Source organism: Aethalodelphis obliquidens, unplaced genomic scaffold, assembly GCF_003676395.1.
Source record: "Aethalodelphis obliquidens isolate GAN/ISIS:26980383/991018 unplaced genomic scaffold, ASM367639v1 scaffold72, whole genome shotgun sequence".
NCBI classification, from domain to species: domain Eukaryota; kingdom Metazoa; phylum Chordata; class Mammalia; order Artiodactyla; family Delphinidae; genus Aethalodelphis; species Aethalodelphis obliquidens.
Genome location: NW_020838016.1, coordinates 11,415,730 through 11,442,717, shown reverse-complemented (window position 1 = coordinate 11,442,717; position 26,988 = coordinate 11,415,730). Strand labels below are relative to the sequence as shown.

At 40.1% G+C, this 26,988-nt stretch overlaps 1 long non-coding RNA gene across 1 annotated transcript in view; it reads right to left on the bottom strand.

The window, feature by feature from the left end:
• LOC113612114 (uncharacterized) overlaps positions 1-26,988 on the bottom strand; it is a 61,977-nt gene that overhangs the window by 4,650 nt on the left and 30,339 nt on the right. Inside the window, exon 2 of the long non-coding RNA XR_003429728.1 lies at positions 408-505. This is a non-coding gene — a long non-coding RNA (uncharacterized LOC113612114). The remainder of the gene's footprint in view (positions 1-407; positions 506-26,988) is intronic.

Below are 26,988 nucleotides of genomic sequence, written 5' to 3'. Positions count from 1 at the left end.
ATAAATTGCAAATACTTGCCTTCCCTTTCAATGACCTAAATAAAATTTTCTGAAAAAGTCTTGGCTACTTCTATAGCCATGCTTCAAGTTTTCCCTTAAATCCTGATGCTGGGCCAACAATTTCTCTTCTGGAAGTAATCACACCATTCCTTTATTGATTCAAGCACGTATGCTAAAATTCATCAATTGGTTTAGACTTTAAACTTCAGAGGCATAGGCATTTTCTGACCAGGCATCCACAGAGCCACACACGTTTCCATCTCATTGCTCTCAGCCAATGCATTTTCATGCCACCATCGATGGATTGACTTAGCATTTTCTCCTTTCTTCAAATATTTTCCCTTGTTGTAAAAAATGATACTCATCCCCAAATGAGATAATTTGAACTTGGAAGTTAGTTCCTTCACCTTTCTTCCAGCCTTCATTTCTGAAGGTTTTCCTTCGTTTTTGAGTGGATTTGCTGCCATATCTCCACAGCATATCACTGAGCATCATATCTTCTTTTCTAAGACACAGAATAGAAGAATTTTATTTTAAAAATTGGAGAAAACACAGAAGACATGAAGAGCAGTATGAAAGACTCACACTTGCTCTAAGTGTGATGGTACACTCATCCTGCCCACTCACTGCCAGGAGCCCCTCGTCCACGTCTCCTCTGGATATGCTGAGACATGGCGAGGCACAGTCCAGCTGTGCAGACTCAGTGCCCTTGGTATTCACAGTCTTTTCTGGGGGTGGGAGGAAGGGAGCTTGTTTTGTGGTGCTCCCATAATTCGAGATCACCTATATTTAAAATAAAACAAATAGAACTCTAACTTCTACAGTTAAACTGTTTATACTACAGGTATAAACTGCGATAAGAGGCGAAAGGCGAAACAAACGCAGAGTTGGGATAAAGGAGACTATGGTGGCATTTGGAAGTGAGGTTTTTATACCTCCAGCCTGACCTGTGTATCTTTCTCCTCAATTATACATAATTACTAAATATTATGAGTAACAGGTCTCTAAAACATAAGTGAGACTAAAATAATATGAAGAGAACTCAGTTGGAGGCACACAGTTTGGAATGGTTTAGACAACCTGCCCTCTTAATCTAAGAGTGGTTATTACAGACTAAGGTCACCATTTTTAAAATGCATCTGAAACTTTAACTGTATTGATTCATGTTTGCACAAGGGATGTGTCAATTAGAAGCATACTACTATATTAATTTTTATAAGTATCAGGTATATGGATTGCTCTTACAGTCAGCATATTTTACACATATTACAAGTTACTTGTAAAAAAGTTTTTTTAATTTTAAATTTTTAAAAAATTGTCTTATAAATGTCCCAATATCTCAGAAGAGAGTTATTCAGCATTGCATACTGCATAACTGGAACTGCTCCAGATATTTCAACTTAAAAATTGTTTTTGCTATTAAGTGTATTTTAAAATACTAGCATTTGTTTCCAAAACAAGGTTTCAGAACCTTTCAAGATGACTGAAGTTTGAAACTACCATCATTATCTTACCCACACAAACTCATTTACCTTACCTGGGAGGTGTCAGGATATTAGAAATGCATAAGATCAAAAAATAAAAAATGCTGACACGAGCTGAATATATTCTAGGAATTCAGTAAAAGATAGGGAAGCTTATACAATTTAGGGAATTCAGCCCAGTCATCGCCCAAAATAAAAGAAACTTCTGTATTATAATATATCATAATATAGTCTTTCCTAAAGCATTAATAAAAATTGTAGAATTATTTTCATTTCAAGTTAATAGGATCAGTTTGAAATATTAAAAAAATAAAATGGTGGAAATGACCTAAGAAATAATTCTCCAAACACCAGAAACATTTACAGCTAAGTATAAATTAGATATAGATATATCACTAGGACTTTGTCACCCATACTTTAATGAGGCCAACCACTTACTTAGTCTCCTCCCCAAATAAGCCCCAAAAGACAAGTTTCAAATGATACCCTATACTCAAAGCCAGAGTGCAAGGTCTCCTTCTTCAATTTGCTTCTAGCTCAATTTAACCAATTCTGGTTTCGCTGAGTCTAATCTGTTATTTCTAAACCCCATTGTCACCTCCATCCTGCTTCCCTCCTCCTAATTCCCTTCTCAATTTGATAGTTAGCACTCTGCACAAGTCTCAGGCTAGGAACATATAGTTTTATGTAACTATTCAAGATTTTTAAGAATTGATACAGCACAAACCTCAACTTACCAGATCAGACGCTGGTCATAAACAAAGGGGTATTTTCATATTGGTGCATACCTGCTCAAGAGTGCCCCATCTCCTCCATATTTGGATCCAGGCTCTCTGGTAGGAGTTCTGTTTTTCTCATTCCCTGGCCCTAGCATCTGTCACTGATATGTTGAGTCCCTGTTGCAGCTCCCAGTTATATGGAACTCAGGCGCCATGATCGGGTCACCCCTATTTGAGTTAACCTTCAGTCCTTTTTTTTTTTTTTTTTTTTGCAGTACGCAGGCCTCTCACTGTTGTGGCCTCTCCCGTTGCGGAGCACAGGCTCCAGACGCACAGGCTCAGCGGCCATGGCTCACGGGCCCAGCCGCTCCGTGGCACGTGGGATCTTCCCGGACCGGGGCACGAATCCGTGTCCCCTGCATCGGCAGGCGGACTCTCAACCACTGCGCCACCAGGTAAGCCCCCTTCAGTCCTTTTTAAAGGACAGGGCATGTAAGGGGGGTAGCAGGGATGAGGGAACAATGAGCCAAAAGGTATTCCCTTTGTATTATTTAGGAGGTTCTTCACTTAAATGTTTCTTAGATGATTGTCTTCGCATCTATGACTGTCTTCCAATCCCTATGGAGCAGCTGTATTGAGCAGCAATAGCTGAAACGCCAAAAGCTGTCCTTGGGTATTACAAGTCTTTAATGCAACTCCATACTGGAGAATAAGCACACACATGGTTATGAACAAGACATTTCTGTCCATAAGAACAAGACATTTCTGTCGGATTTTTTCCTATTCTTTTCTGTTACACAGATCTAATTCAAACTAATTTGAATAAGAAGACATTTCTGTCGGGTTTTTTCCTATTCTTTTCTGTTACACAGATCTAATTCAAACTAATTTGGCATGTTGTATGTGATTTGTCTAATAAATCATATCTCATCAATACATACCATTTGGATTAAAGTAAAAGGAAAGCAAATGATTTATTCCGTTGGCTGCCCTACTGAAGTGTTAAAAAATGACTACATTTAGACTTTATAGAAAAGGGAAATAAGACACTTCCACTAACTAAAAAAGGAAAAAGGAAGGAAATTAACCTTTGTTTAATGAATAAAGTATGCCAGAAAGCATAAGGAATACTTCAATTATACATTATCTCATTACATTTTCACACAAATTCTGCAGGTAGGTGTTATTAACTCCCTGAATTTTATTCTCTGTTGTAGCCACCAATATTTTGCAGTCCAGTGCCAGGAGCCAGGTAAATATCTGTTAATTAAATAGATTCCTAATTTAAATGAAAAAACTGAGACTCAAGGTTGAGAAATATTAGTCAAGGTAAACCTTCATCTATTTGTAATAATTACTAATATTTATGGAGTACTTAGAAAAAATCCAAGTAATTTATGTGAATCCTCTCATTAATCTTCACAAAAATCTTTACAACAATTACTCTTATTTTACATATAAAAGAACTGAGGCTCAGGGAAGGTAAACAACTCTCCCCAGTTCACACAGCCAGGAAGCAGCAAAAATTGCAGACTCTGGGGCTTCCCTGGTGGCGCAGTGGTTGAGAGTCCGCCTGCCGATGCAGGGGACACGGGTTCGTGCCCCAGTCCGGGAAGATCCCACATGCCGCGGAGCGGCTGGGCCCGTGAGCCATGGCCGCTGAGCCTGCGCGTCTGGAGCCTATGCTCTGCAACGGGAGAGGCCACAACAGTGAGAGGCCCGCGTACCACAAAAAAAATAAAAATTAAAAAATGTGTACTTATAATTATACTAATCAATATATTGAATAAGAAGGTCTGAGGTGGGCTTTGAAGTAAATACATGAAGGTGGGAAATGAAAAGAAACTTAGTTTCACTTTGATTACATATGTTAAAAATTACCATTAAGAAATGTTTAAACAATTGGTATAGTATACACCATTTGAATAATTGCTCATGATATGCCTTAAAATACAGAAAATTGGTGCCATAAAAAAAAAAGAAACTGGGCTTCCCTGGTGGCGCAGTGGTTGAGAGTCCGCCTGCCGATGCAGGGGACGTGGGTTCGTGCCCCGGTCCGGGAAGATCCCACATGCCGCGGAGCGGCTGGGCCCGTGAGCCATGGCCGCTGAGCCTGCGCGTCCGGAGCCTGTGCTCTGGAACGGGAGAGGCCACAACAGTCAGAAGCCCGCGTACGGCAAAAAAAAAAAAAAAAAAAAAAAAAGAGAAAAAAAAAAAAAAGAAACTGATGAGAGGTTCAGGAGAAAAGTTGAGAGTTCTATGAAGTGTTTGACTGGGGGACCTAACTTTGTTTGGGATAAAAGGCATTGACCAGTCATAGCTGAAGGATGTGCCAGACAGAAAGAACAAGGTGTCTGAAGGTTCTGAGGTAGGAAAGCACTTGGCTCAATGGAGGCCCTCAAAATAGACCCGTGTGACCACTGTGTAGTGAGTAGGATAGGGCAGGCAGCTGGAGGGGGAGGCTGGTCAGCATGGAGGCTCTGTTTAGGATTTCTGGTATTTTCCTAAAGATGGCAAAAAGCCATTAAGGTTCTGAGTGGAGTGATATAATCCAACTTACATCTTAGAACAAGCATAGTTTGGTGTGTGCTGAGTACACTGGAGGGAAATGCAGGGCGGGAAGAACCCAGTTAGTGCAGAGGTCTGGGCAAAAGGTGAGGCTGGCTGAGCAAGGGCAGAGGTCCCCATGGGGAGGAGCTGACAGTCAAGTCAAGGGGGAGCATGGAATCAGCAGGAGACTGTGCATAGATTCACAGTCCATAAAGTTAGAAGGCAAGACAGTAGCATGTAGGACCACAAATAAAGGTTTATGGTCCACCAGGATGTACAGCACCACTCTTCGTGTCAGGCCATCCACTGTCTCCAATGGATGGTTCAACTTGACCAAACAGCATGCGCCATAAGAGGAGGAGAAAAGGTGGGCTTTCCATAGACGCAGCAGGAGTAAATTTTCATCCCGTGCAGGTAGAAGAGGGCGTGCAGATAAGTTACTCAGTCCTGCCCAGCTTCAGTTTTAATCTTCTCCAAGACAACTGAAATCTACATTGCCAAATTTGTCCAGGCATAATCCCTGTATATTGTTATGCTAAGGCTCCGATCTCTCTGCCATTATGAGATACCCATCAAAGTCTCTTTCTGTTTTATGGGTGTAGGGAGTATGTGCCAAGTTCACTTTTTTTATTAAAAATATGGATTACTTATTTATGTACAGTTTTAAGGTCCAAATGTAAATATGTTGTGTTACCCCCAAAACACAGTAGAACAACCTAGAACCTATTGTTATAATGCACATCAAGAGAAATACTGTTGTATAGCAGGCAAATGATGGCTCCCCAAAGGTATTCACATCCTAATGCCTGGAACCTGTGAACATGTTACCTTCCATGGAAAAACGGACTTTGCAGAAGTGATTAAATTAATGATTTTGAGATGAGGAGGTCATCCTGCATTATCCAGGTAAACTCAATGTAGTCACAAGGGTCCTTCTAAGAGGGATGCAGGAGGCTGAGAGTGAGGAAGAGAGACTGAAAGATGTTACCCTGCTGGCTTTGAAGATGGAGGATGAGGCTGCCAGCCGAGGAATAGGGGCAGCTTCCAGAAGCTAGAAAGGACAGTGGGATGGATTATCCCCTAGAGCTTCCAGAAGGGAAAAAGCCTTGCCACACCTTGCTTTTAGTCAACTGAAACAGGTTTTGAACTTCTGACTTTAATAAATGTGTATGGTTTTAAGCCACTATGTTTGTGGTAATTTGTTATGGCAGCAATTGGAAACGAATACATGTAGTTAAACTCAGGTCATTTTAATCGGTGGCAAAGCATGAGCGCTTGTGTCAGGGACACTCAGAAAGGAGACTCCAAGGTTGCCACTTACTCTGTGTGATCTCAGCCAACGTACGTACCCTCTCTGAAGCCTGGCTTTTCTCATTCATAAAATAAGTCAAATAATAACTACCCCCAAAGGTTATTATAAATATTTTGCTCTCCTCTCTAGCGTTCTGCCTAATAGCATATACACAAAGGGTTAGGTAGTCAAATGAGACATAACATACAAGGACATATTCAACTTCAAGATGCAGGTACTCCCTGCTTTTCGAAAGTTTGCTTTAGGCCCACTTCACATTTATGAAAGACCTACATTAGTACCTGTTTTTGTTAAGCAAAAGAAATCTGAAGAGGATTTTCAGTTTTAGGAAAAAAGATGCAGAGTGAAAATAGCATTCAGCATTTGTTTTACAGGGAGCTTTTATATAAGCAGCAGGCCTTCCCCAGGGCAGCAAGAGTGGCAGCCCCCAGCTGCCTCCCTGGGGACTATACCCAGCAGCCCAGAGTCAAGACTCCATAGCTTTGAACTGTGCCTGTGAGCATCTGTGCTTCATCTTGATTTATTCTGTGTACCTGTTAGCAAGATGTGTCCCTAAGGTAATTGCTTCTTCATTTTACATCACTTAGGCTTATGAAGGATTTCATAGGCATGCTGTACATTTGGATAGTCGGGGAAACTTGTATTAATTATCCCAGATTCCTACTGTGGAATGGGACAGAGGCAGCTATTTATCTGCTAGCTCTTAGTTCTACACTGGTCACTGTATAATCTCCATTTCAGTGGTAACAAATTATGGTCCATGAATTGTTGCTGGTCATAAAACTGTTACTAATCTCCGATGAGGTAAGTATAGAAATTAAGCTGAAGGTTCTACATGTTGTATTTGTCATAATAAAGTGTATTTTGTTCCTCAGGCATTACTACCAGTAAATAAAACATTTAGTTCTGTGTTTTGGTTTGCAGTTCCTTGGCTGCAAACTAGAGCTGATATCCAGCTTGGTTTTGAAAGTCAGCTCACTTTGGTTTATCCTATAGCGAAACTCATCAAAGCTCTGGGAGAATCTCCAGCCATTTTATCTGTAGGTAAAATCCATATTCCATATCTACTTTGACCCCAGAGCAGGATTTAAAGCCTCCTACATAGGTCCAGCATAGTTTACTTCTGGAGGAGAATCCTTTTATATTCCAAGGTGCTACTCTCTTACGACATATTCTGTAACCATCCACAACATAACTAACTATAGAACAAGATGCATAACATTTATCTCAGTATGAACCCAAGTTCGAAATGTCTAAGAATAACTTTCAAGAATGGCAAGATAAGGTAAAACAGCATTATAACTAGATTATTTGAATGGTCTTCTCAGTGTACTAAAAGAAAGCATTATGAAGACACTCCCTAAGATAAGTAGCTGTGTGAGCTAATCTAGCTTCTGACTTCACCTTCATTATTTATAAAATTAGGGAGCTATCATCCCACAAGTCCCTTCTATCTCTAAAATTCAAATGTAGGATTATCTTTTGCTGGAGAGATAGCATTGCAAACCAAATATTCCATGTGTTCTCCACACCTCTTGCATTTAGGCAGGGCCATGTGACTGGTTTTGGTCAATGTGCTGTGAGCAGGGGTTGGCTAAGCATTGAAAAGCAGGTGTGAGTTCTCTTCTCATTTATAGGAACCTTGGAGATCGAAACCTGAGATGCTGAGCCATAGGTCCAAGAAGACTGGACTGGTAGGGCACCATCTGAAAGACAGGCTGCTGGAGAGTTACTTGACCTACAGCTGTCTTTACACAAGAAGAAATAAATACTAACTGTTAAACCACTGAGATTCTCTGTTTGCCTGGTATTGAAGTGTAAGCTTATCCTAATCTGTTTGTTGAATAATTAACCGTCAAAAAGAAATAGTTATGAAAGTGATAAGTAAAATGGGAAAATATATTTGGCCAAATATATTTTCCTAAGATTTAAAATCCTAAGATTTAAATTCCTAAGATTTAAAATCATCTAAATCTTAAAGTTTTATTTTATTTATTCATCACAAAACACAACTTTATGTTCAAGATTGCAAAATCTTACGAAAAATTCTCCTGAGCTTTACCAAACATAAAAAGATCTTTAAACATTTTGAAAAGTGGACTGAATATTAATTTTAAACACAGAGCACTTTGCATTTATCTTCTTCTTTACAGTGAATGAATTTAAACCTTAAATGAAAAGGTGCTGACAAAATGCATTTTAAAGGATTATAACAATATAAATTAGGAACAAATGTAGATTTTAAGAGTTGCAATAAGACTCTGAGTAAAAACTGGAATGCAAATGCATTTTTAAATGTGTCATATATCACTACCTTGGAAAGTCTCTCTTAACATTTTTTTTTTAAATTTTGACAAGTCATTTCATAATTAAATATACTAAGATGCCAGAGCTACTTTTAAAAATCTGCTGAAAATTCATAGACTTTACTATTTATGACCATTGTTTCTTATTTTTCTAATGTAAATTCTATTTTTCTGAAAAAAATGCTCTTTTAATGAATTAAATAGTTTATTTAGAACTAGGTCACAAAAAGCAAGTCTGTTTTACTCAGGATGCCATGTCCCAGATCCCAGATGTTGGAGTCTCACTTCTCTTCCAATGTGACTTTTTTGAAAACCAAAAATACCTGATAGTATTCAAGGCCGCCTGGTCACATTGAATATTTTAGGGCTAAAGCTTTATTGGCCATCATTATGAGACAGTTGTGCTTTCTCTATGGGAATTGATTGATGATACGAGATTCCCTCCCAACTTCTGGAGATATCTTGAGGATTATTAGATAACAGACAGAATGAACACCGTATGTTAGCAAGGCAAGAATAAATTAAAGAGGGCGTTCTGCAATTTGTAAACACTGACCAATGAAGAGGAGAAGAGGCAGTGTATGGGGATCAAGATTAGCTATTTGTAATGAGGTGGATAGACCAAGAGTCTGTCATACAGAGTGAAGTAAGTCAGAAAAAGAAAGACAAATACCGTATGCTAACACATATATATGGAATTTAAGAAAAAAAAAATGTCATGAAGAACCTAGGGGTAAGACAGGAATAAAGACACAGACCTACTAGAGAACGGACTTGAGGATATGGGGAGGGGGAAGGGTAAGCTGTGACAAAGCGAGAGTCAGATTCTGGAGCCCATGTTCTTAACCCAGGGAGTCTCGAGAGGGTATCCACAGGAAATTGAGAGGACATTAAAACCTCCAAATTTGAAGATAAATACTGACTGCATATGTGCATTTTTCTAGGGAGAGGAACATAATTTTAATCAGATTCTTTTCAAAGTTTAAGATTCAGTCTGGGGCTTCCCTGGTGGCGCAGTGGTTGAGAGCCCGCCTGCCGACGCAGGGGACACAGGTTCGTGCCCCGGTCTGGGAAGATCCCGCATGCCGCGGAGCGGCTGGGCCCGTGAGCCATGGCCGCTGAGCCTGCGCGTCCGGAGCCTGTGCTCCACAACGGGAGAGGCCACAACAGTGAGAGGCCCGCGTACCACAAAAAAAAAAAAAAAGATTCAATCTGAACTAGACAATTTGTTATAGTCTGACATCAGGCTCAGAGACAGCTCAAGGGAAGCATAGTAATTGTGGCAACTGAATCTGAAGGTGCCCCATTATCCAGAGCCAGGAGGGGTCAGTGGAGGGTCAGTTGCACTGGCAGAAGGGGTGAGGCCCTACAGCCCCATCGCCCCAGATGAAATCTCAGCTGTCCTTCAAGGTCCAAATCAAACAACAGTATCTCTTCACAAACTTCCTGTAGGAGTTCACAGTGTGCTGAAAAGAAGGCGCATACATGCCATATATTTATAATCGAAATCAATATAATAATTATGGATCTGTCCAAAAGATGGGTTATTGGAGAAACTGAAACCCTTGTGCACTCTGGTAGAAATATAAAATAGTGTGGCCACTATGGAAAAAATAATGTAGCTCCTCAAAAAATTAAAAATAGAATTGCCATATGAGCCAGCAATTTCATGTCTGAACATATACCTGAAAGAAAGCAGGGTCTCAAAGAGATATTTGTACAACCATATTCATTGCAACCTTATTTATGATAGCCAAAAGATGGAAGCAACTCAAATATCCATTGACAGTTGAATGGATAAACAAAATGTGGCATATACATACAATGAAATATCATTTAGCCTTAAAAAGCAAGGAAATTTTGACACAGGTTACAACGTGGATGAACTCTGAGGATATTGCCCTAAGTGAAATAAGCCATTCTCAGAAAGACAAATACTGTATAATTCCAATTCCACTTTGTATGAGGAGTACCCAGAGTAGTTAAATTCATAGGGACAGAAAGTAGCATGGTGGTTGCCATGGGCTTGGAGGAGGTGGGAACGGGGAGTTGTTGCTTAATGGATATAGAGTTTCAGTTTTGTAAGATGAAAAGAGTTCCAGAGATTGGTTGCACAATAAGTTGAACATACTTAGTACTGTGAACTCTATACTTCAAGAAAAAATTAAAAATGATTTTAATTAAAGAAAAAAATCACAGGTTAGTGATAACTATTGAGATAAAGGGATTTCATGTCGTATTGTGGTTTTGTTTTTGTTTTTGTTTTTGTTTTATTTGCGGTACGCGAGCCTCTCACTGCTGCGGCCTCTCCCGTTGCGGAGCAACAGGCTCCGGACGCGCAGGCTCAGCGGCCATGGCTCACGGGCCCAGCCGCTCCGCGGCATGTGGGATCTTCCCAGACTGGGGCACGAACCCATGTCCCCTGCATCTGCAGGCGGACTCTCAACCACTGCGCCACCAGGGAAGCCCTCATGTTGTATTGTTAAGTGAGACAAGCAAGTAACAAAATATTAAGTATCTCACAATCCCATTTTTGGCGAACCAACAAAATTTTTTTGATTGTTTATGGTTTTATTTCAATGGCTTAAAGTAAACACCACAATGATTAAACAAAAAGAACAAGTAGACTGAAAATTTCCTCAGCTTCGAGAATACTTTCCTAAAAACATTTACAGCAAAATATATAGTACTTCCCTTTTACCAAGGAGCAACTTAATAGAAGCTTCCAGAATTTAGGACTGATCAAGGTAATCTGAGCTGAAGAAAAGACAAGACTCTAAATCTTCTACAGAAGCAATGATTCCAATAATGGCCTCGAGGAAGCAGCGGTGGTAAATGAAATAATTGTACAGCTACTTCTGAAACACATGGAAGATAGCCTTCAGGTAGACTTTAGTTCCCTGAGGTAAAGAATTTGGAAAACCATAAACTTTGGCGTGTTGGCATTCTATCTAAAATTGTATCCACATTTCAAGGAAATTATGTCTGAAAAGCACTTGATTGGGAAGCAGTTTAGAACAGGGTTAAAGGTTTGAAGCCAGACTACCTGGTCTTACATCCCAGCTCCTCCACCTGCTATCTATGTGACCTTGGTCAACTTATGAAACATATTTGCGCTTAAGTCTCCTCATCTGTAAAGCACTGATTATAATTACCACCACCTCACAGGGCATTATAGCGATTCAATGCAAGACATATAACAGCACTGAACATATCACAGGCATCCTCCTCCTCTTCTTCTTCCACTCCTCTTTCTACTACAATCCATCATCATCATCATTATCAATATAAATGCATTGGTTCAAATTTATATAATCACGAAGAAAGGTATGTAATGATACACACCAGTCTATTAAGTTATTTCTAGCAGGTGACGGCGGTTGACTAACTTTGTGTGTTTATTTTTTCACTTCTCCAATGAGCATTTACGTCAATAATTAAAAATAAAAATTACCAAAGAAAAGTGACACAATGTGATAAAATATCAAATAGATGTAGATACCAACATTTATGTGAGATGAAGACAGAAGAAAGTCTCTGGGTCTGGGGGTGTTTCTGAAAGGCCTCACAGCTAGATTCACATAAAAGCTGGACCTTGAACTCATAGTGTCTAAAGGGAGATGGTCCAGATCCGGAATGAACGAAAAGTCAAGAGGGCATGCTTTATAGTAGGTTCTTGTTGGGAACTCTACTCAATATTCTGAATAACCTCTAGAAAAGAATCTGAAAAAGAATGGAGATATGTATATGTATAACTGAATCACTTTGCTGTATACCTGAAATTAACCCAACATTGTAAATCAACTATACTCCAATATGAAATAAAAATTGAACGAAAAAGAGGGCATGCCTGATAAAGATGGCATCTGTTGTTATTGTTGTTGTTGTGAAAATAATTCCATGCATATCAGTTGTTCCCTATTCATCTCATGAGGCTTGTGAGCAATATCAGATTGCTTTGCAACTATGGCTAACATTTTAATGACATAGAATAGAATTCCTAACTTTAAATGTTTAACCCCTAAACATGCTTTTCTTATTTCACAATACACCACGAACATCCCTCCGGGAATAAAAAGATTTAACTTATTCTTTTTAACAAATTCATAAATTAAAAAAAATCTCATTCATAAGTAAAAGAAATAAAAATCAATAAATTAAGAATTCAATAACTTAAAAGTAACATAAATAACTTAAGAAAAACAGGAGGGAAGAAATAATAACTTTAACATTTTTATGGAATTGATAAACAAACCCAAGATGAGTGGGAAAATTAACCAGCATAAGAGAGGACTTTGCAAAACCCTATCTAAAAGCATTTAAAATTCAAGTGAAGTGGAAGATTTTTTTAGGAAAACACAAATTTCTGAAATAGATCCCAGAAGATAGAGAAAACTGAAATAGATCAAATGCTGTGTAAGAAACTGAGAAGCTTAACAACAGGAAAATCTCAAATGCTCAGAATTCACAGAGGTCATTAAAGTGAGAAGAAGCAATTCAAGTATAGAGATACAAATAACCCAAACTCCCAGTTCCTAGTATTTGACATTTGTTTAGTTGTGAGATAGCCATTGATCCAGAGAAGTTTAAGGTGTCTTTTAGAAGGAAAGGCAGCAGAGAAAAGTTGTTCTCCCCTAACTTTTAACCATCTATGCCAACCCTATTAGACTGGCTTAACTAAGTTCTTGACTAGCTGTCAGTCCCACTCTGCAAAAGGAGCCCTAAGAAGCCCCAGTTATTGGCGGAGATGTTCTATACCGTGTGACCCTCATTACTGATTGGACCCAGGATGAACATCTGACGAAAGGATACTCAACATATAATCTGATCAATGGTCTACAAAATTTTATTTGGTCAATCACAAACGCTTTGGAAATTTTACTAGTAGCAAATGAAAAAACATTTGTTCAGTGAAACACAGAAGCAGCTGCAGATAAAAGTAGACAAATTATGTTAATAGCTGTATAATATTAATGGCATAGAAACATAAAGGATTCCCAAACTCAGCTGCTGCAAAGGCTACAGGATAATCCACCCAGAGTGGCTTTGGATCTTAATAGCCTTTCAGTACCCATCCCCCAAAAGCCTGGGTAGACACTAGCATTCCTGTGCTTCTGATGAGGCTCAGTGGATTGGGTTTTCTTAGTACCCTACAAGGCCTAACAGCATAGCTGGAATTCCTGTCTTTGCATTTCCACATCCATCCAGACTGTAGATCCCCAATCCCACCCACCCTACCATTTAGTTGAGAAAGTTTCTGTTCTGGGCTCTAGCCTAAGAAACAAACCATCCTCAGAAACATTTTGAATTCCTGGATTGGGGCCATGATTTACCACTCTGGAAAGATAAAAGGAATTGGTCTTTTTCTGAGGCCGAAAAGGCTGTGGGAAAATTTATTAATGGTATTCAAGAATATGATGGATTCTTACACAGGTGGTACTAACCAGCTGTTCTCCATCTCTACTGAGAGCAGAACAAAGGGAAATTGTGTTAAAGTTGCAAAATTAGGGATTTTGTCAATTTAATAAATCACCCAGTCCTCATTCTCTCATCTCCCACTCCCTGTCCCAGTTGCTAACCTTTTCAGCTAAGTGTTCATTACTAGGCATTTCACTTTCAATTTCAGTTATTTCTAAACAGGAGGACCTGGGCAGCCCTGCTCTTTGATTTATGGATGTACAGTGTACTACACAAGTCCTTCTCAAATCTGTTTCTGTGATGAAGCATTGCTTGTCAGAAACATTATGCCGAGCAGCAGAATGAGGACAAACGCTGACACACTTTTCAGTTCTGATCACAGTAAGGCTCTGACGCCACATAACACGGAGCCACACAATTTCTTAACATCATTTTGTCTATCTCCCTCCAAGCAGCACGGTCACAGGACACTTGGCTCTCAGTGCTAGGGCAGCCCTGACAGCTAAGAGCCTGAGTATTACAAGGAGGAATTTAATTCTGTGAAATGAACCTAATGAAAGTACACAGGTTTAGCAGAGTCTTGGGGCCAAGAAACAAATAGAAGCTACACGGAGGACTCTGCCCTTGGATTCTGCTTAGCAGGGATGACAACGTGGACTTAAGACTTGGCAGTGACATCAAATTGAGATGTGCTGAGGATTTGGAGACTCATCTCCCCAGTATCTACGCCTCTAGATACCCCAAAGAGCAGGCTTCTGTCACGCTTTGAGAAAGTTGTCTGCTGATGTGCCCAGAGCAATCAAACAAGAAAGACCACATAGTGTTCCACCCAGAGGCAGCTAATAGCAAAAATAAGAACTTAAAAGTGCACACTGGGCTTCCCTGGTGACGCAGTGGTTGAGAGTCTGCCTGCCGATGCAAGGGACACGGGTTCGTGCCCCGGCCCGGGAAGATCCCACATGCCGCGGAGCGGCTGGGCCCCTGAGCCATGGCCGCTGAGCCTGCGCGTCCGAAGCCTGTGCTCCGCAACGGGAGAGGCCACAACAGTGAGAGGCCCGTGTACCCCAAAAAAAAAAAAAAGTGCACACTGGACTATTTTAATGTGTTTACATAGAAAGAAAACTGCATGGAAGATTCCATATAGGAAGGAGAAGAAATGTTAACCCAGCCTACAGTGACGTCACACCTCATGAAATTCAAGAGAAGCAGCTTCCACTTGCATGAGGCTTTTGATTTTCTCAATTTGATGGTTCGCCTAGGATAAAAACTGCTCTCAATGAAAAGACATCAGTCTTCCAGCAGCCCTGTCACCAGATAACCGCCCACACATTACTCAGCACAACAAAGTATGCTTGTGCCCTTTATAAATACCATCAGCATCTCAGTACCACCCAATTCATTTGGCTTTGATTTTGCCATTTTCCCAGATTGTGAAAAGCAAAGCAGTCATACGGATTTATGGCTGTGCCACTGCTATTTGCAGTAAATAAGCCCACTCCCTGAAAGGCACACACAAAGAAGGTAACAGAGTCGATGTGAGGGGGCAGTTCTCTTTACAGGACTTCCATTCTACTGGAACTACGTCATAGGCTTAGCAGTGTAACATTGATTTTTGAGTGTGAGAGCATCACAATGAAAAGATGACTACAAAAAAGACACATTCATCTTTCTCTCACTTTTATAATTATTTTATATTTCATTGAGAATGAAAATGAACAGGCACTTTAAAATTTGCTTTTATTATGTAAGCCTGTATAGCCATTCCTTTAATATATGTGTGTGTACATACATACATATATATACACATATGACATCTAATATATAAATACATGTAGATATACATATAATGTACGGATATATACAATCATTATTACTTTATTGCTTTATTTTGGCTTTTTAAAGTGTTTTACTCCATCGCTTATCATGGATCTATATATATATGAAAGAGATCTCTAGTGGAGTTTGAAGTAAGAGACCGACAAGTCAGAATAAAGCAAAAAAGTAATGTCTGATTCTACAAAACACAGATGTCTCATTCTTTTGATCACAACTCGCATTTATTACCTGCTATAGTAAATGTCAGTGGAAGAATCAGAAGATATGAAAGACAGTCTTAGACCCCCAAACTCTGAAATTCAGCTGGAAGATAAGCTGGACCAACATCCGCTATATAACTTGCAATACGCCCAGGCCAGAAGCTAAACAGTGCCTGCACACTGCATGCCCTGTCTTCCTCGAAAACTGCTTGAGAGTCTTCATGGAACATTCTGGTCAAGCTTTGCCACATTTTTAAATCATCAGATAAATGTTTTAGGACTTACGTAAGAAATGCCCATGTTTCTGGACCATGCCACTGACATTAGCTTCGAGAGCTCATAAATTATGCCTCAGAGCCTTTAAAGGTGACATGTTGTAAATTTGCTTACTTTGTCCTACACTCCCCTCCAGCCTCAAGCAACCTTCTCAATTTGGCAAATTATCTTCTCCAGCCATTCGAGTTGACAGGTAGGCAAAGGGGGTTGAGAAGGACTGGCGGCCTAATTATCCCAGTGACCAAACTTCTAAAACTCTGGAGTCTAATATGAAAGGATATAAACGCAAGACATTCTCCTTGCTTATGTGGAGGAATGTCATTATATCCTCTAGAAGTATACTTAATGAGATAGCTTAAATACTTCGGAAAGAAAGGGGCTTGATTACTACAGCGGTTGACATAGTTAAGAGCTCATTTATTGTGGTTTTATGTATCTAAAATGCACTTTCCATATATAAGAATGGAAATCTGCTGGCTGATAAACTCTGTTAAAAGGAATATTCTATCATATACTTAAATCCCTTTGAGGACGCTGAGTGTTCCATATGATAACTATTATAATTATAAGCATTTGTCAAGATGGTTTTAAAACACTCTTATGACAAAAAGCTTGATTATAACAGTGGGCTGATGTGGTTAGCAGTTCTATCATAGTGATTGTGTAGAAGAGCCTACATGGTACATTTGGGAAACGGAAGAATGGTTTTTGTGCTCAACACTAAAAGTCTAGAAAATCTCCATTTGTGATTTAAGTACCCTGAGGAAGGACGGGAGGTGGGGGGGCACTCAGACACAGGCTTTGAGGCCCAGGCTGAACCCTCATTATTAAAGTCCCACCGTGGTAATAATATATCTGTGGCACTGGAAAAGGTAGTAACAGATTTTGACATTGTTTCAAACTGCTGACTCAACAGATTTGGAGGGGTTTGAGAACAGCTCAACATAGATGGATGTTATTAATGATGTTGTAAATAGCTTCACATTAATTTTCACATTTAGTGATTCCGTAAACCCAATGAGTTTCTAGACCCAGTTTCAAGTTCAGTTGTTGCAAACTCTCCAAGAGATTCCCTTATCTATTTGAATTCAACTCCAAATCACAATTTAAAACCTCTTGGAATCTATTGAAAGTTTCATAGAACGGTTGCATTGGAAGTTGGGTTTAACAAATGGCCATTTTATTTGACCTTCCAAATGCTTCCCTGAACAAAAAGAGAGGCAAAACAATACAATCATACAGATTTAATGAAGTGCTTATGTACCAAAAAATTTAAAACAATGTTATTTGATATGTACAGCAAATCTGTGGTGCAAAATAATTTTTTTAATAGGCAAACTTTCAGTTTTAGGAGCTATAAAAGGATGATTCTTTTATTAAAAAGTATTGGAAGCTCTCAGAGAGCTATAACTTAAACTTTCATAAGCTGAGGGGAGTAAATAATTGAACGAGTATGATATCACTTCAGGAAACACCCAAGTTCAACTTATTAAGAAGCTACATCACGTCTCCATACCCATTTCTTACCCAGAGGGGAAAATAGTACAGAGAAAAATCATTACACTGCCATCCATTCTCTAGGTACTATATTTTCAAAATTCATCAGCTGATAAAATAGGATGGAAGATTCTTCATGTCATTTTGCCTGAAAAAGTAGGTAGTTACTGAAGAAACAAATGAGAAATTTTATAGTTGAAACTCTACCAGAATTTTCAGGCTTGAAGCCTCCAGAAGGATGGGTACTAATTCTTCCAGCTTCCTGGAGAATGCTTGCTTTGAAAATGTCACCCAAACCATCTCCCCAGCAAGCTTTTATGATTACCTTATATTCTCTTATTACATCATTATATTACAGCAATTTTAAAAATTATTACTTTATAATCTTTTGTCACATAATTACATTGTATTGTTGTTATTCTTATTACCCTTATTTATGTGTCTAACTTGTCTCCAAGACTAGTACAAACCTAAAAATTTTCCACAGAGCACACATAGAAAATCATACCTGTGCACCCCACACTGGTGTAAGTGGAGGCGCTTGGGCTCCCTGAAAGCTGGGGGAGTGGTCTCTAGCTCAGCTTACCTGTGACCCATGCATGCATCACACGAAAAAGTTTGGCACTAGATTCTGGGCTCGTTGAGAGCAGGCTATTCATCTTTGTGTCCACAACTCCTGAAACAAGGTCTTCAATAAGGACATGTAAAAAACTAAATAAAAAATTCCTTAAGGTGGGTTGCAAAGCCTTTCGCAGCCCTAACTCGAAACTGAGCTCTGCATTGTCTCCAGCCACCAGCCCCAACTCGTACCTCATCCTAGGCTCTGAAGTATTCAAATATAGGTTTATGTTCTAGTCTTACATTTACCAACTTGCTACATAGTAAACATTCAACAAAAAATCCTGAGTAAGGTATCTTCAACAGAGCAATGGCAGGATACTGCTGCAGCAGCAAAAACTGCACAGTCTTCCTGCAGCACACACACCATCAGACACCTAAGACCTAACCCAGAGCCTTCCCTCCTGCCCTCACATCCGATCTAGGCTCCTGTCAGCCTAACCTCCTAATGTCTTTCCAATCCATCCATTTCTCTCCGTTTCTAGGATCACCAGGCTGTCATCATCTCTCACTTAGACAATTCCATACCCTCCTAACCTCTCTCAAAGCATTCAACTGCCTTTCTTCACACAGCAGCCTAAAACAGCCTTCAAAAACACAAATATGATAAACCTCAACTAAAATCTGTCATTAATGCTCTTAGAATTAAATATATATATATTAACATGGTCTATGGTGACCCTGTGCCTACTGATCTCACAGGGCTCATCTAGCAACCTTCTCTCCTTCCCTATTATTTTGCAGTCATACCACTTTCCCACATACAAGCTCACTCCCACTTTAGGACATTAACAAATACTCTTTGTTTTAGATGATCTACTCACCCTTCCTTCTTGAACTAGTTAATATCCACTTATGCATTAAATGCAGATCAAAAGTCAAAATCTCAACAGAAATTTAAGAAACATTTATTGAGTTCCTAACAGATATTCTGCTCTGCCCTGGGCTTTGGAAGTACAGGAGTAAACAAGATAGAAAAGGCACCTGCTCTCATGTAGGCTATTAAAAACCCTACTATACTAGCTTAAGTGTGTAAAGAATATTTCTTCTCAAGTACAAAAAGTCCAGAAGAGGCAAGCCTTGGACTGATACAGTGTCAGCTAAACAATGTCATCAGTGTTTCCATGGTTCTTTCCATATTTTTACTTCTTATTCTTAATGCAGGAGCCTTGTGTATTCATTCCTGTCATTCTTGGCCATAAGATGATTGTTCTATAGACTTTAAAGCAGGGGTACAGGGAAAAGGGGGCGATATTTCTTACCAGGAAAGCAAAATCTCTGCAGGAAATACTCAGCAGACTTCCCCCCTTATAACTCATTCATCATAACAGTACCACATTAAGCCTCTGTACTACAGTGAAGGCCAAGATAACTGAATTTTGTTAGCTGGGAAATTGCCACACTGAATAAAACCAAGTTCTGTTATTAAGAAAGAAGGGAAGAGTGAGTACAGAATTTCCTACATGAAATTTACAGGCAGGGGGAGGGAGATAAACACTGTGGTGAAAAGAATAATGGCCCCCCAAAGATGTCCACATTCTACTCCCCAGAACCTATAAATATTACATGGCAAAGGAGAATTAAGGCAGAAGATAGAATTAAGGTTGCCAGTCCGCTGACCTTAAAATAAGGACATTATCCTGGAGTATCTCGGTGGTCCCAAGGTAATCACAAAGGTACTTAACAGTGAAAAAGACAACCAGAGAGAAGGCAGTGAGAAAGGGTCTTGGCCCATGTTGTGGCTTTGAGGACTGAGGAAAGAAACCAGGAGCCAATGAAAGCAGGCAGCTCTAGAAGAGGAAAAAGCAAGGAAATGGGTTCTCCCCTAGAACATGCAGAAAGGAAGGCACCCTGTCAACACCTCGATCTTAGCTCAGCGAGGTTCACATCAGACTTCTGATCTACAGAACTATAAGATAGGAATTCTGAGTTGTTTTAAGCCACTAAGTGTGTGGTAATTTGTCACAGATACAGTCGAAAACTAATACAGACACCAAACAAAATAATCACTCTGATAACTGATTAACTACACCTCTGATGATTGTTGTAAGCAGCGTGCCACCCTGCTATAGGGGTGTTAATAGGGGTACATAATATATACTGGGAATAAATGTCCAAATGCCAACATTTGTATTTTAGAAACTTCAAAATGGTTCATGCCTTCATGCCTTTCCAACCCTTGCTTCAATTCTCACCATCTTCCATCATATCCAACCACCATTTTCCAGATTAAACCCCCAGTACTCAGAACACCAGCCAACACATACTAAGATCTTAATGAATTAATTAACTCGTTAATTATGAATGAAATAATTCATTAATTAATGAACACCTAAATGGTTAAGAGTTATATTTGTGAGTTTGAAACATGAAATATAGATTTATGACTTGTAAGTGTTTAGGTGTTAGCTGTTCTGACAAAAGAATTGAGAAAGACTCAGGAGATTATAGGAAGTAGGAAAAAAAAAGAGTCAAAAACAGAATCTTGGCAAATATCAACATTTAAAAAGTACTCAGAGATGATTATATATACAATGTGAACATTAAAAGATACTAGGTACTTGATAGAAAATCAAGATTTAAAAAATTTAGATAATTTGATTAGACTATTGAGAAACACATAATCATAAACATATACAACACACACAGAGCCTGGAAAGAAACTGATCAAAATGTTAACTAGCTGTGTTTGGATAGTATACATACTGGTAACAATATATTGTGCCAATAAAGAATATTGTTTTATTCTTTCTAAATTCCAATTTTATGGAATATAATTTAATCATATCTTAAAAAATAACAATAGCATTTCATAAGCTCTTTCAAAGAATTTCAAAAAGTTTCTTCTTTTAGAACAGTGGTCCCCAATCTTTTTGGCACCAGGGACTGGTTTCGTGGAAGACAATTTTTCCGTGGACTGGGAGGAGGGGGATGGTTTCGGGATGATTCGAGCTCATTACATTTATTGTGCACTTTATTTCTATTATTATTACATTGTACTATATACTGAAATAATTATACAACTCACCATAATGCAGAATCAGTGGGAGCCCTGAGCTTGTTTTTACTTGCCGCTCACTGATAGGGTTTTGATATGAGTCTGCAAGCAATTGATTTATTATGGTCTCTGTGCAGTCAAACCTCTCTGCTAATGATAATGTATTTGCAGCCACTCCCCAGCACTAGCATCACCGCCTCAGCTCCACCTCAGATCATCAGGCATTAGATTCTCATAAGGAGCACGCAACCTAGACCCCTCGCATGCGCAGTTCACAGTAGGGTTTGCGATCCTATGAGAATCTAATGCCGCCGCTGATCTGACAGGAGGCGGAGCTCCGGCGGTAACGCGAGCCATGGGGAGTGGCTGTAAATACAGATGAAGCTTTGCTCGCTTGCTCGCCACTCACCTCCTGCTGTGTGGCCCGGTTCCAGTACTGGACCATGGCCCGGGGGTTGGGGACCTCTGCTTTAGATGTCCAAAGGGAAAACCTTTTATTTTCTTATAGTGGGGATAGAGCCCATTCCACCTTGACCCTTGATGATAGCACTGCTCCTTGCCCAGTTCAGTCCTCTCTATTTCACACCCTTAGATTCAGATATTCTAAACCAAATATCAATACCATTCAGTGCATGGGCTCGAGTCATCACTCCTATTTCAGAAGACACTGCAAACTAGGGTCCACAATTTCAGTTTTCTACCTGCTGCACGTAGCAAAAGAAGCCCAAGGATATTTACATTTGAAAACTGAGAATTCCTTTACATACCACCACTTCCCAGGTGCTGGTGAGGTTTGCCTGGTAATGCCAAAGCTGTCAGTCAACTCCCAGCTACCAGGCTCTCCAGGGACCAGCCAAGAGATGTAAGGCTAAAGAAGGCAATGACCAAATGTATTCAGCTGTGGACTCAGAGGATCAGTATAAATTGAAAATAACTGTGGATACACTGTAAACGCCATAGATTGATGGACAATAACCTTAAAAAACATGGGAAGCCCATGCACAAGGTATCATTATGATTAAGACTATATTAAAGGTCATTTTTAAGTAAAGATACTGCCTTGAGAGGATGGATACAATAACAAATGAAATGTTATTTTTACCTTTCTTTATCATTTCATGTCTTATTTCCTTTATTTCTTTGTTTCTTTTTTTTTTTTTTGCGGTATGCGGGCCTCTCACTGTCCTGGCCTCTCCCGTTGCGGAGCACAGGCTCCGGACGCACAGGCTCAGTGGCCGTGGCTCACGGGCCCAGCCGCTCCGCGGCATGTGGGATCTTCCCGGACCGGGGCACGAACCCGTGTCCCCTGCATCGGCAGACAGACGCTCAACCACTGCGCCACCAGGGAAGCCCTTATTTCCTTTATTTCTAAGGATCATTACATTACATACCTTAAGATATCTCTTAGTCCATTGTGACATATATAACGTGTGACATTATGACATAGGGTTAGATGCACCCTGAATAAAATAAACTTTAATTGAAGTGCTTCTTCAGTTTCATGGAGAAATGTGGTTGAGTTTCATTTTAAAAAACTGTATTAATATATCTAGTATAAACATGTCTAAAATGTTTATGTTTTGATTTTAATCTGAAAGAGAAAGCCAAACCTGAAGTTTTCATTATATATTTAGAGTTGAGATTATTTGGGTTTTTGGTAAACCATATTTTAAGATATTTGGGGTTTAATTTTTTCTGGGATGAAAAATTCTGGCATAAATAAATAGCAATGCAAATGCCCTATTAGGTGAAATCAATTGGTTATGTTTTTGTTGGGCAAGGAGAGCAGACTCTTCCTTCTGGATGCTGTGCAGCTGTGTAAAAACACAGTGATCTCTGTGGCTTCCCACAAGTCTCCAATATTATGATGCTAAGATTCTGTCACCATCTCCCCTCCCACCACCATCCACAGCTCTTTATTGGCTTCATGCTTTCTCGATGCTCTGTTTTTCATCTGACATATAAAGTCTTGAGGTCTTGTTCTTATTCAGAGCAATAACTTTCATAAAGGTATCACCCACTGTGCAGTGCTTCCTTGCCAATTACTATGGGTTGAATCGGGTCCCCCGAAAATCTGTATATTAAACCTAACTCCCTGTATCTCAAAATACAACCTTATTTGGAAATGTGGTCATTGCAGACAGAAATGAGGTATGAGGGTGGGCCCTAATCCAATATGACTGGTGTTCTTATATAAAAATGAAATTTGAATAGAGAGACAGGCATGCACAGAGGGAGGAAAATGTGAAGATACATAGGCAGAGGAGGCCTGAAAGAGATCCTTCCCTCATAGCCCTTGGAAGAAATCAACCCTGTTGACACCTTGCTCTTGGACTTTAGCCTCCAGAATTACGAGACAGAACATTTCGGTCATCTAAGCCACCCGGTTTGGGTGCTTTGTTGTGGTAGCCCTAGCAAACTATATACAATTTTAAAGCATCATACCTTTTTCTAGTTATATCTAGAATTCTAAAACTTCATTCAACCCATATTATGTTCAGTATTCAAGCCATTTTTCCATATCAAAGCTTCCTTATTTTTAAAATATATGCTTCTATAGAAATCTCTTTCTTTCTTTAGTTCTTCCCTCTGATTCCCCAACCCTCATTTGAAAAGTCCATTTCTGAACATTTTCCACTTTCATTTTCTTTACAGGTAGCATCCAGAGCCAATTGCAGAAGCCTGTGCCTTGATATAACAGCCAATCACTTACTGAGCCTCAATTTCCTCATTTGCAAAAGGCATTAAAAATTGTCACACAGTGGGCTTCCCTGGTGGCGCAGTGGTTGAGAGTCCGCCTGCCGATGCAGGGGACACGGGTTCGTGCCCCGGTCCGGGAGGATCCCACGTGCCACGGAGCGGCTGGGCCCGTGAGCCATGGCCGCTGAGCCTGCGTGTCTGGAGCCTGTGCTCCGCAACGGGAGAGGCCACAACAGTGAGAGGCCTGCGTACCACAACAACAACAACAAAATAATAACTGTATTTGTTTTGAGGACTAAACAAAATAACATGTATAAAAGTGTTTGAATTGCTACTGATGCTTCTGTGTCATTTGCATGGCCTCCTCTGATGACTCACAGAATTGTGATAACTGTTTTTGTCACCACACACTTTAGGTAGAAGTCCAGGAGGAGAAGATAGTAATAACTCTCAAATCTTTATCCTGGGTCATCATTGATGCTCAAGGGTTATCATCATATAAAATTTGGTTTGTATTATTTTTTCTTATTCTACAACATTCACACATCCACGGTGAAGTCCATCTTTGTGTCCTGACCTCACACAGAAGAAGGAAAGATTTTTCTACAGTTTATCCTTATCAGCGTGACATTTAATTACCCAGAGAAGCTTAGTGTCATCTGTGAACTTGAAGATTTTACTGGGCACTTCATCTTCCTGATCACTTATAAAAACCTTAAATGAAGACAGCCTGACAAAAATCCCTGAAGCAGAGCCTCCAAACCTGAGTGCTGGGAGTGACTTACAGATGTGCTGAGGTGCAGATGCTTCGGGAGCAGTCTTTCCCACGTGCATGAGTGAACAGGGACAAAATTACCATCTTCTCCAGGCATTATGTAAGAAAAATTGGGGAATGACACTTTAAAGATAGCTTCTGTTAAGATCATTTTCTTCATAAAAGTAGCTGTTTATGCCCTTGCCTTTTTCCCCGTAAATAAACCGGGCTTCCAGCCGTGAAACCATATTCTCCTGAATTTCTAGGCTATTTGTTGTGTGTGTGTTTGTATGTGTGTGTTTGTGTGTCTTCTATGACTATTTTTAGCGGCCTGACTTCAGCATAGACGATTTTCAGATGTGTTGCAGTCATGGCAACGAAGAATCACAGGGAAGGTGAAATTCAACGTGATGTGAAGACTCAGTCAGATGAATAAATAAATAAATCAGAAGTGAAGGTCAAAGAACTCATATGAGGTATCACTGTCATATCTCAACAGATGAAATCATTTTATGTTTCTCATGTGGAACTGTATTGTTATGGAACCTATATGCATTCAGAAGCCTTGTAAATGTTACCTTTATTTTCTAGCTACTGGATATTCCTTGGGCCATTCCAAAAGGTCATCTCAATTAATGAGTATTTTGTTTTACTTAAGTCCAGCAAAGCTTTCTGAAAAGATAAAGAGTTCCTGTGCAGGTAAGATCTCTTCCCTCCAAAGATCATGGAGGAAATAGGAGATGGGGAGGGAGTCGTTTAATGGGAGGAGTAGGAATTCCCAGGGAAAAGGTGAAGAAGGAGCAAACCCAAGCAAGGCTGGGACATCTGTTAGAAAGCTAACAGCCTGGCCAGAGCAGTGGCAGGTGAGGCAGTGGGTGATCAACAGCTCAGAGCCTAAACCTCCCAAAGGAAGGGGTCACCTAATAAGTGGCTCAGTAAACAAATAGAAAAATAAAAGAGCAATAGTGAGAGAGGGAGAGAAAAAGAACGGAAATGAAAGCAAGAGTGAAAGTAAGAGATAGTGAAAGAAGACTCTAGACAAGGCAATCCAATTTCTGTCTTACAGAAATACTTGTTGCTACATGAAGACAGCTTCTATATATGCTAGTAGCAAAATTCTGTTTGAAATTTTACTTTTTAATTTTTTATCCCATTTTTTTTTGGTTTTTTTTTTGCGTTTTTTTGCGGTACGTGGACCTCTCACTGTTGTGGCCTCTCCCGTGGCGGAGCACAGGCTCTGGACGCGCAGGCTCAGTGGCCATGGCTCATGGGCCCAGCCGCTCCGCGGAATGTGGGATCTTCCCGGACCGGGGCACGAAACCGTGTCCCCTGCATCGGCAGGTGGACTCTCAACCCCTGTGCCACCGGGGAAGCCCTTTTATCCCATTTTAATTAATGGAGGCTACTCATCGTTGTGGTGCGCGGGCTTCTCATTGCGGTGGCTTCTCTTGTTGCGGAGCACGGGCTCTAGGCACGGGTTTCAGTAGTTGTGGCTCGCAGGCTCCAGAGTACAGGCTCAGTAGTTGTGGTGCACGGGCTTATTTGCTCCGCAGCGTGTGGGATCTTCCCCGACCAGGGCTCGAACCCGTGTGCCCTGCTTTGGCAGGCGGAATCTTAACCACTGTGCCACCAGGGAAGCCCTGTTTGAAATTTAAAACCTTGTGTGCTTGTGTGTCTATCTACACACACACACACACACACACACACACACACACACACACACACACTCTCAGCATTCTAGGTAGATATCTATTCTGCATATAGAGAAAACAATATAAGAGCTATTTGGAAAGCCAATTATTGATGCATATTGTGCTATTATTGTGCTTTCGCGTTGTGTCATACACGACAAATTCAAACAGATGACTTCTCTGGGGTAGGATCCAAGGGGAGAGAAGGTTAGAGAGACAAGGCAGTGTCAAATAACTTGTGAAATCATGTCCCTGTCCTACGACACTGGCACATGTTCCAAGCTGAATTTTTCCTAATTGCTGTTATGGGGGTCTTTGAGAGTCCCTCTCTACCATCTCTTATTAGAATACTGGTAATGCACAGGGTGCCTGCGTCATTCCCAGCCTCAGAACCCACGGACTGTCAGGCCCTTTCTGGGCTATGTCACCCAGAATTGTGTTGCATGGATTTCCTTCCAAGATGGCTCCCCTTAGGCTCTCCCCTGATGGATGTGTTGGGAGGTCCACCTAAGACTCTTCCCATGTGACATGAGGTCTGGAAGGAATCAGTTCTCTTCCTACCCCAATAGAAGGGAGAACACACAGCCGGCCCATACTCTCTCTAAAGAAAATCTCCCTCATTCATTTTC